We start from the raw sequence: 14,692 nt of genomic DNA on the forward strand, positions 1-14,692 counted from the left end.
ATCTGACAAGTATACTATTCTGTGTTCACTTAACTTATTTATAATTTCCCTCTTTATATTCAAGTCATTCACCAATTCTGAATTTATCTTGGTGTAGGGTGTGAGATGTTGATCTAAACCTAATCTCTCCCATATTGTTTTCCAAATTTCCCAACAGTTTCCCAATAATTTCCCTCTTTATATTCAAGTCATTCACCAATTCTGAATTTATCTTGGTGTAGGGTGTGAGATGTTGATCTAAACCTAATCTCTCCCATATTGTTTTCCAAATTTCCCAACAGTTTTTGTCAAATAGTGGATTCATGTCCCAAAAGTTGGGCTCTTTGGGTTTATCATATACTGTCTTGCTGATGTCATTTACCCCAAGTCTATTCCACTGATCCTCCCTTCTGTCTCTTAGTCAGTACCATATTGTTTTGATGACTACTGCTTTATAATATAGTTTAATATCTGGTACTGCTAGGCCCCCTTCCTTCACATTTTTTTCATTATTTCCCTTGATATTCATGATTTTTTGTTATTCCATATGAAATTTGTTATAGTTTTTCCTAATTCAGTAAAGAAGTTTTTTGGTAGTTTGATAGGCCTGGCTCTAAATAAGTATATTAATTTGGGTAGAATGGTCATTTTTATTATGTTAGCTTGTCCTACCCATGAGCAACCAATGGCTTTCCAATTGTTGAGATCCAGTTTTATTTGTTTGGAAAGTATTTTGTAGTTGTTTTTGTATAATTGCTGTGTTTGTTTTGGGAGATAGATTCCTAAGTATTTTATATTGTCTAGGGTGATTTTAAATGGTGTTTCTCTTTCTACCTCTTGCTGCTCTAATGTGTTGGAAATGTATAGAAATGCTGATGATTAATGTGCATTTATTTTGTATCCTGCAACTTTGCTAAAGTTGTTGATTATTTCTTAAAAGCTTCTTAGTTGATTCTCTAGGGTTTTTTAAGTAGACCATCATATCATCTGCAAAGATTGATAGCTTAGTCTCCTCATTGCCTATTTTGACACCTTCAATTTCTTTTCCTTCTCTAATTGCTATTGCTAGTGTTTCTAGTACTATGTTGAATAATAGAGGTGATAATGGGCATCCTTGTTTCACTCCTGATCTTATTGGGAAAGCTTCTAATTTATCCCCATTGCATATGATGTTAGTTGATGGTTTTAGGTATACTGTTTATTATTTTTTGGAAAGGTCCTTCTATTCCTATACTTTCCAGTGTTTTCAATAGGAATGGATGCTGTATTTTGTCAAAGGCTTTTTCAGCATCTATTGAGATAATCATGTGATTTTTGTTTCTTAGACAGTTGATATGGTCAATTATGTGGATGGTTTTCCTAATGTTGAACCATCCTTGCATTCCTGGTATAAATCCCACCTGAACATGGTGGATGATCTTCTTAATTACTTTCCGGAGTCTCTTTGCTAGTATTCTATTTAAGATTTTTGCATCTATATTCATTAGGGAGATTGGTCTGTAGTTTTCTTTCTCTGTTTTTGATCTCCCTGGCTTTGAAATCAGTACAATATTTGTGTCATAAAAGGAATTTGGTAGGACTCCTTCTTTGCTTATCATATCAAATAATTTGTATAGTATTGGGATTATTTGCTCTTTGAATGTCTGATAGAATTCACTTGTGAATCCATCAGTCCTGGTGATTTTTTCTTAGGGAGTTCTTTGATGGCTTGTTCAATTTCTTTTTCTGATATGGGATTATTTAGGTGCTCTATTTCTTCGGCTGTTAGTCTAGGCAATTTATATTTTTGTAAATATTCATCCATATCTCCTAAATTGTTATATATGTTGCCATATAATTGGGCAAAATAGATTTTAATTATTGCCTTAATTTCCCTTCATTACAGGTGAGGTCTCCCTTTTCATCTTTGATACTGTCAATTTGGTTTTCTTCTTTCCTTTATTTTATTAGATTGACCAGTACCTTGTCTATTTTATCCGTTTTTTCAAAATTCCAGCTTCTAGTCTTATTTATTAATTCAATAGTTCTTTTACTTTCGATTTTATTAATTTCTCCCTTGATTTTTAGTATTTCTTATTTCGTTTTCATCTGGGAATTTTTAATTTGCTCCCTTTCTAATTTTTTGAGTTGCATGCCCAATTCATTAATCTCTGCCCTCCTTAATTTGTTAATATATGCACTCAAGGATATAAATTTCCCCCTGAGTACTGCCTTGGCTGCATCCCACAGAATTTGGTAGGATGTCTCATCATTGTCATTCTCTTCAATGAAATTGTTGATTGTTTCTATGATTTCTTCTTTGACAAATTGGTTTTGAAGAATCATATTATTTAATTTCCAATTAGTTTTTGATTTGCCTGTCCAGGTGCCCTTACTAATTATTATTTTTTTTGCATTATGATCTAAGAAGGTTACATTTATTATTTCTGCTCTTTTGCATTTGTTTGCAGTGATTCTATGCCCTATTACATGGTCAAACTTTGTGAATGTACCATGTGCAGCTGAAAAGAAGGTGTATTCCTTTTTGTCCCTATTCATTTTTCTCCACATATCAATTAAATCTAATTTTTCTAGGACTTCATTCACCTCTCTTACCTCTTTCTTATTTATTTTTTGGTTTGATTTATCTAGATCTGAAAGAGGAATATGTAGATCTCCCACTGTTATGGTTTTACTATCTATTTCCTTCTTGAGCTCTGCCAGTTTCTCCTTTATGAATTTGGATGCTATGCCACTTGGTGCATACATATTGAGCAGTGATATTTCCTCATTTTTATACTGCCTTTAATCAGGATGTAATGATCTTCCCTGTCTTCTTTTTATCATATCTATTTTTACTTTGGCTTTGTCAGAAATCACAATTGCCAGTCCTGCCTTCTTTTTCTCATTTGATGCCCAAAAGATTTTGCTCAAGCCCTTAACCTTAAACTTGTGTGTGTCCACCCACCCCATATGTGTTTCTTGTAGAGAATATATGGTAGGATTTTGGTTTCTAATCCCCTCTGCTATTTGCTTCCGTTTTATGAGCGAGTTCATCCCATTCACATTCAGAGTTATAATTGTCAGTTGTGCATTTGCTGACATTTTCGTATCCTCCCCTATTCCTACCCCTTCTTCTTAAACTATTTCCTTTTAAACCAGTGGTTTGCTTTAAGCTGGTATCCCTTATCCCCTTCCTTGATTAACTTCCCTTTCTACCCCCTCTCTTATTATTCCCCTCTTTTTGTTTTTAAAGGCCTAATGAATTCCCTCCCCCTTTTTCTCCCCTCCCTTTTTTGACCTCCCCACTCCCCTGTTCCCCTTGGTATATCCATTCTGACTTTCTCAGTAGGGTTAGATAGAGTTTTATATCCTAATGGATAATATAGCTACTCTTCCCTCTCTGGGTTGATTACACTGAGAGTAAGGTTTAAATATTGCCTCTTAATGCTCTCTTCCTCTCCTTCTTATAATAGTATTTGTCCCCTCCCCTTCCCATGCCCTCTTTGTGTGTAACAGAATATCCTATTTTTCTTATTCACTCAAGTTTCTCTTGGTGTCCCCTACTATTCACCCCCTCTTTCCCACCCCCCATATCACCTTAGACCATTTAGTTTTCCACCCCCTCCCTATGAATTATTCTTCTGATCACTATAATAGTGAATACTATACTAGTGAATAGAGTTCACTACAGAGAATTATACATAGCATTTCTCCACATAGGAATACAGATTATTAGATGTTACTGAGGCCCTTAAAAAGGCAAATTTAAAAATTATGAGTTTTCTTTCTTTCTCCTTTGTTTCTTATTTACCTTTTCATGTTTCTCTTGATTTTTGTGGTTGGATATCAAACTTTCCATTTAGTCCTGGTCTTTTTTGTGCAAATAATTGGAAATCTTCAATTTTGTTGAATGTCCATATTTTCCCCTGGAAGCATATAGTCAGTTTCAATGGGTAGTTGATCCATGGTTGAATGTCCAGCTCTCTTGCCTTTCTGAATATCATATTCCAAGCCTTGTAGTCTTTTAGCGTGGAGGCTGCCAGATCCTGTGTGATCCTGATTGGTGCTCCTTGATATTTAAATTGTCTCTTTCTGTCTTCTTGTAAGATCTTTTCTTTTACTTGGAACCTCTTGAATTTGGCTATTATAATCCTGGACGTTTTCTTTTCTGGGTCTGGTGTAGAGGTTGATTTATGGATCCTTTCAATGTCTATATTGCCCTCTTATTGTAGAACTTCAGGGCAATTTTGCTGAATAATTTCTTTTAGTATGGAGACCAAATTTCTATTAATTTCTCCCTTTTCAGGGAGACCAATGATTTTCAAGTTTTCTCTTCTATAACGGTTTTCATGGTCTGTCACTTTCTCATTGAGATATTTCATGTTTCCTTCTATTTTTTCAGTCTTTTGACTTTGTTTTATTTGTTCTTGCTGTCTTGAGAGATCATTAGCTTCTAATTGCTCAACTCTCACCTTTAGGGATTGGTTTTCCGTTTCAATCTGGTCATTTCTGGTCTTCAGTTGACTTGCCTCACTTTCCAACTGTGAAATTCTGCCCTTTAAACTGTTATTTTCTTACCTGATTTCCTTTTGAGCTATTTCCCATTTCTCTAGCCAAATCTTTTCCAACTTTCTTGTCATCTCAGTTTTGAACTCTTCAAGGGCTTGTGACCAGTTTTCATTATTTTGGGAGGGTCCAGATGTGATTGTTTTTTCTCCTCTTCTTTTGGCTCGGTTGTCTGTATTTTCTCTGTGTAAAAGTTGTCGAGTGTTAAAGATTTCTTCTTCTTGTTGTTAATCTTTCTCTTTTGGCCTTCCTGATTCTGGGTTGCCATTGTTAGACCAGCCCATTCTCAGCTCTATCCTTGCGCTCAGGGTCTGTCTTCGCTTAGGGTCTGCCTATGCTCAGGGTCTGTCTGCACTCAGGGTCTGTCTGTGCTCTTTCGGCTCCTGAGGTCTCAGGTTTGGTTGTTTTCAAGGTCAAGCCCCCTGGTGGATCCCCTTGCTTGATCTTCTACCGGAGGTTCATTTACAGGTCTCAGGGTGCTGCTTCCACAGTTGTATACCTGTCTGCCCTGGTTCCCCACTCAGGGTTTCAGAGCCTTCGCTCACGCCTGTATCTGCCTCTGCCCGAGCCTGCGCTCTGTGTCTGCGCTCACAGTCCGTGTGCTTTCTTTAGCCTTTTGGGGTCCTAATTCTTGCTGCTCTCAGGAACAGGCCCTGGAGCTGCCAATGATTCAGTGGGTGCCCCAAACTTGCTCTATTTCTTTTGACCTGGCTTTGGAGTTGTAGGTGGTGTGTGTGTGTGGTTGCTCAGCCCACGATTTAGTGATAGCTGTTTCACCCCTTTATAGCATGGAAATGCCCCGATTCCACGTACCTTCCACACTGAGCCCCGTTGTGGGGTCCCTCCGTTCGTCTGGATTTGTTTTTATGTCCCTTTGAGGAGTCCTGTATGTTTCAGTTAGGAGAGGTTAAGCGCTGCTTTTTACTCTGCTGCCATCTTAACCTGGAAGCTCTCTTATCTCTTTCTTATTTATTTTTTGGTTTGATTTATCCAGATTTGAAAGAGAAATATTTAGATCTCCCACTAGTATAGTTTTTCTATCTATTTCATTTTTGCGCTCTGCCAATTTCTCCTTTAGAAATCTGGATGCTATACCATTTCATGCATACATGTTGAGTACTGTTATTTCCTCATTGTCTATACTGCCTTTTATCAGGATATAATTACCTTCCCTAACTCCTTTAATCAGATCTATTTTTACTTTGGCTTTGCCAGAAATCATGATTGCCACTCCTGCCTTCTTTTTCTCAGCTGAAGCCCAAAAGATTTTCCTCTAGCCACTGACCTTAACCCTGTGTATGTCCACCTGCCTCATGTGTGTTTCTTGTAGACAACATATGTTAGGATTTTGGTTTCTAATCCACTCTGCTATTTGCTTCTGTTTTATGGGCCAGTTCATCCAATTCACATTCAGAGTTATAATTATCAGCTCCCAAACAATTCCCCAACATTTTGGTATCCTCTTCTAGTTCTACCCCTTCTTCTTACTCTATTTCCTTTTTTTTTAAACCCTTGTACTTCGGTGTATTGTCTCATAGGTGGAAGATTGGTAAGGGTGGGCAATGGGGGTCAAGTGACTTGCCCAGGATCACACAGCTGGGAAGTGGCTGAGGCCGGGTTTCTATTTCCTTTTAAATCAGCGGTTTGTTTTAAGTCAGTCCCCCTTGTCCCCTTCCTTGGTTTACTTCCTTTTCCACCCCCCTCCCTTTTATTCCCCTCTTAGTATTTTTAAGGCCTAATGAATTCCCTCCCCCTTCTTCTCCCCTCCCATTTTTGACCTCCCCACTCCCCTGCTCCCCTTGGTTTATCCCTTCTGACTTTATCCACAGGGTTACATAGGATATGATATCCCAATGGATCTAGCTACTCTTCCCTCTCAGGATTAATTCCACTGAGAGTAAGGTTTAAGTATTTTCTATTAATGCTCTCTTTCTCTCGTTCTTATAATACTATTCATCCTCTCCCCTTCCCATGCCCTCTTTGTGTGGTATTGATTATCCTATTTTTCTTATTCCTTCAAGTTTCTCTTGGTGCCATCTTCTATTCCCCCTCCCCACTTTTCCCCCCATATTATCTTAGACCATTTAACCTCTCCTTATGACTAATTCTTCTAATTAGTATAATAGTAAGTACAAGTTTTTAGAATTACACATAATATTTCTCCATATAGGAATACAAAGAATTTGATCTTATTGAAGCCCTTAAAGAAGCAAATTAAAAAATAAGAGTTTTCTTTCTTTCCCCTTTCTTTTTTATTTACCTTTTCATGCTTCTCTTCATTTATATGGTTGGATATCAAACTTTCCATTTAGTCCTAGTCTTTTCTGTGCAAATACTTGGAAATCTTCTATCTTGTTGAATGCTCATCCTTTCCCCTGGAAGTATATAGTTAGTTTTGATGGGTAGGTGATCCTTGGTTGTCGACCCAATTCTCTTGCCTTTCTGAATAACATGTTCCAAGCCTTGTGGTCTTGTAGTGTGGAGGCTGCCAGATCCTGTGTGATCCTGATTTGTGCTCCTTGATATCTGAATTGTCTCTTTCTGGTTTCTTGTAATATTTTTTTTAACTTGGAAGCTCTTGAATTTGGCAATTATATTCCTGGGGGTTTTCTTTTGAGGGTTTAGTGGATCCTTTCAATGTCTATTTTGTCCTCTTGTTGAAGAACATCAGGGCAGTTTTCTTGGATAATTTCTTATAATATGGCGTCCAAGTTTCTATTAATTTCTGCTTTTTCAGGAAGAACAATTATTCTCATATTGTCTCTTCTTGACCTGTTTTCTTGATTTGTCATTCTCTCAGTGATATATTTCATGTTTCCTTCTTTTCTGTCATTCTTTTGACTTTGCTTTATTAGTTCTTGCTGTCTTGCGAGATCATTGGCTTCTACTTGCCCAATTCTGGTCTTTAGAGACTGGTTTTCTGCTATAATCTTTTCATTTTCCTTTTCAATTTGGTCTATCCTATTTTCCGTCTGTTTAATTTTGGTCTCCAATTTGCTTATCAATTCTTTTGATTTTGGGGCATCTTTCTCCAATTTAGAATTTCTGTCTTTTAAACTGTTAATTTCCTTTTGAGCTATTTCCCACTTTTCTTGCCAAATCTTTTTCACTTTCTTATGATCTCAGATTTGAACTCTTCAAGAGCTTCTGACAAATTTTCATTTTGGGGGCAATTTTTGGATGTGATTTCTTGTTTGTTCTCCTCTGCTGTCTGCTCTGTTAACTGGATTTTTTTCTGTGTAAAAGTTATCAAGTGTTAAAGCTTTCTTCTTGATCTTTCTCTTTGGAGGTTCTTGGGCCTGGCTTGCCATTATTATTATGCTGTTTAGCCTTCTCAGTCAGAAGTCTGGGTGAGGCAGGGAGGCTTTCTGTCTATCGAGTTGTGGGGCAGTTTTTGCCTGAGTCACAGAGCAGTGCTGCCCCCTCTCAGCTTTATCCTCATGCCCACAGTCTGTGCTCTTTAGGCTCCTGGTATCTTAAGTCTAGCTGTTCTCAGGGTCAGGCCTCCTGGTGGTCCCCTTGCTTGCTCCTTTGTCCAAAGCTACTTTAAGAGTCTAAGTGTGCTGCTTCTACAGTCAGACACCCCTCCACACTAGGTCCCCAACCAAGGTCCACGCCCAGGGTCTGTGCTCAATGTCTGTGTTCAAAGTCAATTTTCTTTAGGCTCTTGGGGTCTTAAGTCTTGCTGCTCTCAGGAGTGCACCCTGGTGAACCCAGGTAGCTGCCAAGAACTTAATGAATACCCCAAACTTTCTCTAACTCTTGTGTGCTGGATTTGGCACTGTAGGTGGTATGTGTGTGGGGTGTCGATCAGCTTGCATTTTAGTGAAAGCTATTTTACCCCCTTATAGCATGGAAATGCCCAAATCCCACATACCTTCAATGCTGCACCCTATTGTGGGGTCCCTTCATTAATCTGCTTTTGATTTTTGTGTCCTTTTGAGGAGTCATGTGTATGTGGGTTAGGAGAGATTAAGCATGCTGCTTCTACTTTGCAGCCATCTTAACCTGGAAGTCTCTCAATGAGGTTGAAAAGAGAAGTCTAGGGCCAGGTTTTCAGGAAGTTTATAGTTTATCCTAGAGTCAGGAAGAAGGCACTGGAGTTGGTTAAGTGGAGGAGTCATATGATCAGAATTTTGCCAGAGGAAAGTTCATTTGGCACCAGGGTGTAGAATGAACTGGAATGGTGAGAGATGTGAGAAAGGGAGACTGGTTAGGATTATGTTGCAGTGATGTAGGATAGAAGTGATGAGGGCACAATAAAGTTAATAATTGTGTGAAAGGAGAGAAGAAATCAGATGCAAGAGATGTTGTGAAAGTAGAAATGACATGTACTTGGCAAATTAATTGATATGTGAGGCATGAGGCAGAGTGAGTAGTTGAGGATATTGCTAAGATTATGAACTTAAGACACTGAAAAGATATTGGTAACTTTGATAAACATTTTTTAAAAAATTGAAAGAAGGGAAGGCTTATGAGGAAAAGACAATGAACTTAGTTTTAAACATTTTGAGTTGAAAATGTCTCCATTACGAAATATCCAAATGGTAATTCTTAATTCTAGTGCCCTTTCTCTATTATTTATTTCCTAGCTAGCCTGTATATAGGTTGCTTTCTATATATTAGTTTGCATGTTTTTCCCCTATTAGATTGTAAGCTCTTTGTGGGCAAAGATTGTCTTTTGCCTCTTTTAGTACCCTCAGTACTTAGCATAGTGCTTGGCACATAGTAGTAGGTATTTAATAAATTTTTATTGATTCCTTGATTGATCAATTTTGTGATACAGAATTTATGATACAGATATTCATGGGAGAGACAGGATTTGGACATATAAATGGGAGTTATTTGCATAATGATAGTTTAACCTAGGGGAGCTGATAAAATTACCAACAGAGAAAGTATAGAGGGAGAAAAGAATCTTGGGGAACACCCACAATTGGGGGCATAATGTAGACTATGAGCCACCTAAGGATACTAAGAAGAAATAGTCAAGTAGGAAGCCAACTAGGAGATAGGAAAGTCAGGAAAACCCAAAGTGGAAAGTATATGCAAGAAGAGAAGGTAGTCAGCAGTATCAAATGCAGCAGATATGTTGAAAAAGATAAGGCCTGAGAAAAGATCATTAGATCTGGCAATTCTCTGATAACTTAGAAGAGATCAGTTTTATTTGAGTAAACAATGAAAGTTTGATTTCAAAATATTAAGGAATGAGTAAGAAGAGAGGAAATAGAGTAGTGTGCTGTGGCACTGAAGTATACTGGGTTGTGTAGTGGTTCAATCAGGAGGCTTTCAGAAAAACCTGAAAAGACTTACATGATCTGATGCAAAGTGAAGTGAGTAAGATCAGGAGAACAGTGTATACAGTTGTAGCAATATTTTACAATAATAAACTATGAGTGACTTTGCTATTCTCAGCAATATAATGATCCAAGGCAATTCTGAATTGTTGTAATGAAAAATTCTATCCACCTACATAGAAAGATCTGCTGAAATCTGAATGCAGATTAAAACACTTTTTTTAAACTTTATTTTTCTTGTTTTTTTATCCATGTTATTACAACATGACTAATATGTATATTTTATATGACTACAGTATATAATCTATTGCTTGCCTCCTCGGGCAAAGGGAAGGGAGAAGAGAGGGAGAGAATTTGGAACTCAAATTAAAAAAAATAAATGTTAAAAATTGTTTTTACATGTAATTGGAAAAAAAATTAAAAAAAGAAATCATTGGTTATTTTGGAAAAAACAGTTTTAGTTGATATGAGGTAGTCAAAATACAGATTGCAAACGCTTTTTCATAGAGTGAATGCAAAGAAGGATAAAGTTGCAATGAATGTAGAAAAATTTTATAGGCATTTGCCTGAGAAAGGGAGGAGAGAGATAATAGATGGATTGTGAGATCCTGCAAGGTGAAAAACTATATAGAGTTCCAGGCTTAGAGTCAGAAAGCCTTATCTTTCTGACTTCAATTCTGACTGTCTGCCTCAATATATTTAGTTGTAAAATAGAAAGAATAACATCACCTACCTTTCAGAATTATTGTGAGGATCAAATAAGAAAATACTTGTTAAAAAGCCTTAACATGTTGCCTGATATATAGTAGGTGATATGTAAATATTTATTCCTTTCTCCTTCCCACTCCCATCTATTGAGGTAATCCTGTCATTTTAATTATTGTAATTTATTTGGTCATATAGTATTCCCAATATTGAACCAACTCTGAATTCCTAGTGTAAGTGTGATTTGGTTACAGCCTATTTACTAATATTTGATTTAATTTTTAATAGAAATATTGGTCTAACCAGGTGCAGAGATGGGAAGTTCTGGGTTCAAATCTGACCTTAGACACTTCCTACCTGTGTGACTCCATGGGCAAGTCACTTAATCCCCATTGCCTAGCCCTTATCATTCTTCTGCCTTAGAACCTTAGAACCAATACACAGTATTGGTTCTAAGGCAGAAGATAAGGCTTTAAAAAAAGAAATATTGGTCTATATGGTCTATAATTTGTTTATCCTTGACTGTATATATCTTTGGTTTAAACATCAGTACCAAATCTGTCTCACAGAACGAGTTTTGTAAGATTCCTTCCTTTTTCTATATTTGCAAATAATCTCTTTAATAGTGGGATTAAAGGTTCATTGAATGTTTGTAAATCTACCTGTTCCTAGGTTTTGTTTCTTTAGGAGTTGGTTTGGTTTTTTTGTCTTCTCAGTTTCTTTTCTTCTGATTGTGAGTTATTTACATGATATATGCATTGTTTAGTTAACCTCCATTGTTGTTCTGGGGCTAAGGACTTATACTCAGCTTTTGAGCAAGCCAGGTTTAAGGGGAAACTGTAAGCTGCATTTGGCTAATATAGTAACAAAGACATATTCAAATCATAGAAATGTTAAGCTTTTATAAAGTGATTTGAGGTTTGCAAATAATTTTATATATATGTAAACATATTATATATATATATATACATATATATAATTTCATTTGATGAGAGCAGAAGGAACCTTGGAGAATCATCTAGTCTAATTACTTCTTCTTATAGATGAAGAACAGGTCCAAGGAAGTTAAGAAATTTGCCCAAGCAAGCCACAACAAGAACTTATGTTTCTTGACTTGTTCTAGTCCTATTTTCACTCTATTGCCATGATTGCTATTATTGATGTTAATAGCAACAATAATGACACTCCCCCCTCCCTCCGAGACAAACTATTATCTATATCCTGAGGTGTGGAAGCAATGATGAAGAAAGAAAATGCCAGTAAGAGCCTTGATGTGCATTAGGGACTCCATGCATGCTGAAATTCATATGGTAGTTGGGAAAATCAAATTGTTGTTCTTCAATCATGTCCAGTTCTTCATGATCCCAAGGACCCTAGCATGCCAATGCTATCCATGAGGTTTTCTTGGCAAAGATTCTGGGATGGTTTACCATTTCTTTTTCTAGCTCATTTTACAGATGAGGAAACTGAGGTAAAAAGAGATTAAGTGACTTGTTCAGGGACACACAACTTGTTAGTGTCTTAGATCATATTTGAACTCAGGTATTTCTGAATCCAGACTCAGTACTCTATCCACTGCTCTTCCCTGCTGCCTTTTGTGAAGAGTGAGTTAGAACCCTAAAAAACTTGAGTAGACTTTGGGTTAGCAAGCTAGCTAGGGTAATAAGATCAATACTATAAATCTAAAAAATATGTGGGATTTCATAGGACTGGCTCTATTTGAAATGAATATGATGATCAATCAGCTTGACATAGATGATTACAGAATGAATAAGATTTTTCTTGTTGTGGAACCACACAAGGCAAGATTCATTGGAACAAATCTAAAATCCCACGTGAGGACACAATAAGTGTGCACGAAATAGACTAAAGACATGAGAACTTTTATCGTGTGCCAGTATTATCATGATAAAAATAGAAAAAATATCTCTCCAGTTATAAACGAGGGGTTCGTGCTCTTTTTTGTCAATGATACCATTAACTCCAAGTCACACAACTTTGTATTATCAACTAGGGAAAGACAATCATATATATACAAAAAAACCCTTCATTCCTGTATCTAAGTTTGACAAAATAAGAGATGAAATTAAAGGGCTACTAAAATATGAAGAGGGGAAAGTTGAGAACCTTTAAGGTCACTGAAAATCTTAATGTAAATAACATAGTGGATAATGAAAACAAAATTGATATCTCAAATGATTTTGAAAAGGAGATGGGTATTATTATACTGTAATTCTGAAGTCTTTTTTTTAGTTTAATAACATGACTCCAACAAACAGATCTAGTATACCCAGAGTACTTTAAAAAATCTATTGTCTGCTAAAACCATATTCATTCAGATATGTTGTTCAGAATGAACAAATTCATTCTCCTACAGTATTTTACAGAAAGCATAAAAATATTTCATGACCTTGCACACTACAATACATGTAAGGCTGTGGCCATTGTAAGACCCATAGGAGAAAAGCTTGAACTATCAAGGAATATTCCAATGGACAAGATATATTACCATATGGAGGAAACTTGAAAAAACTATTGAAGATGTATGTAAAGCATTAGAAGATTAAGTCAATATATTTCTGATATATTCAGTAGAATACTTGGAATGCCAAATTGTCCAATTAAAAATAACAAAAGAGAAACATGCAGTAAGGAACCTGAAAAACAAAAGCATACCAGGAATTCTAGATTCCCTTAATCAACAACTGAAAGCAACAATGAAAAGATTAAGCTAATATTAAGAGTCAAGCAACATAAAGAACAAAATTAACAATTTTCCATTAATGAAAAACTTAATAGAGGCTTGAGAATTAAAAGAGAACCCTAAAGAAAGAAGGAAAGAAGAGATATTAATTATTCTTTAAATATTTGAGAGGATGCAGCTACAAATTCCTTTGGATCCGGATTGTTTTTGTTCCTGTCACTTCCCTTTGCCTTCTCCTCCTCCCAGAATTAAACCCTTTCTTGTGACAAATACAACTTAAACAAACATTGCCCCAAAATGTTTGCTTTATTTCACACTTAGAGTCCACCAATTATCTGTTTACTTTCCAATAGAATGTAGCTTCTACTGGGGCAGAAAAGTTTTCATTTTCTTCTTTTTATTCCCAGAGCACAGCACAGTAGTTTGCACATATTAATTATTTTTTAAACTTTTATTGAAATGAAATGAAGATGGAAAAGAAAATATAGCTCAATACATAAGTTCATACTTAAAGTGTTATTTAAATGTGAGATATTATTATTATCGCTCTATAACTGATCTTCATTCTCACATGACCTAAAACTTTCTGCTCTAGACTCAGACTTCCTTCATCATTGAATTTTGTTACTTGTCTTCAGGGTATGAATCTGAGAGAGGTATAAGTGGTTGGAGATCCAGGAATTTTAGTAACACAGTCTGAGACATAGAAATTTAGTATGTTGTTTTGAGGGAGTGGAAACAGCAAGAAAAAATGTTGTAGAGTTGAATGTGAGGGATTAATGTTTAGAAGTCCATGAAAGAATTGGAATTATGTTTGAGGTTTTGGGCTAGTATTGGATATATTAGAGTGTGGTATGTAGAACTAGAGCTGAGTGATTCTGGGAAAAATCTAATGTTTTGTAACCAAAGATTTTATGGGCAATAGAAAGTACAGGAGAGTTTGGATAAAATGGGAATACCCTCCAAGGTTTAAATTTTAACTTGGTGCCTTGGTTGGATGAAAACATACAAGATACAACAATAAATCAATTAACAAGTATTTAGTAAGTGCCTGATATGGGCTAAGTAGGCTAGATAGTGCTAGGCTCTGGGGATACAGTGAAAAACATGAAATCGTACCTGTTCTCAGGGAACTAGATCCTCTTAGAGAAGATCCCTGCAATATATAAGTATATATAAGATATTTTAAAAGGCTGCTTGGAGGGGGCACTAGCAACTGAAGGGAAGAATGGATCAGGAAAGGCTTCATATAGAAGAGCATAGTCTTTTGAGTCTAAATGTACTTCATAAGCAACCTGGCTAATATAATTTTTAAATGTCTAAAAAAATACAAAGATAATCAAAAGTGAACAACTAACCTAGTAACCCCAGCCAAGTTCAAGGACCCCGAATATCTGTTCATTGATTTTTGGTACCTGTGGATTTCAAGTAAGAGCCCATGATATAGAGAGTAGTGTTT

Source organism: Gracilinanus agilis, chromosome 2 (assembly GCF_016433145.1).
Source record: "Gracilinanus agilis isolate LMUSP501 chromosome 2, AgileGrace, whole genome shotgun sequence".
Classification (NCBI taxonomy): Eukaryota; Metazoa; Chordata; class Mammalia; order Didelphimorphia; family Didelphidae; genus Gracilinanus; species Gracilinanus agilis.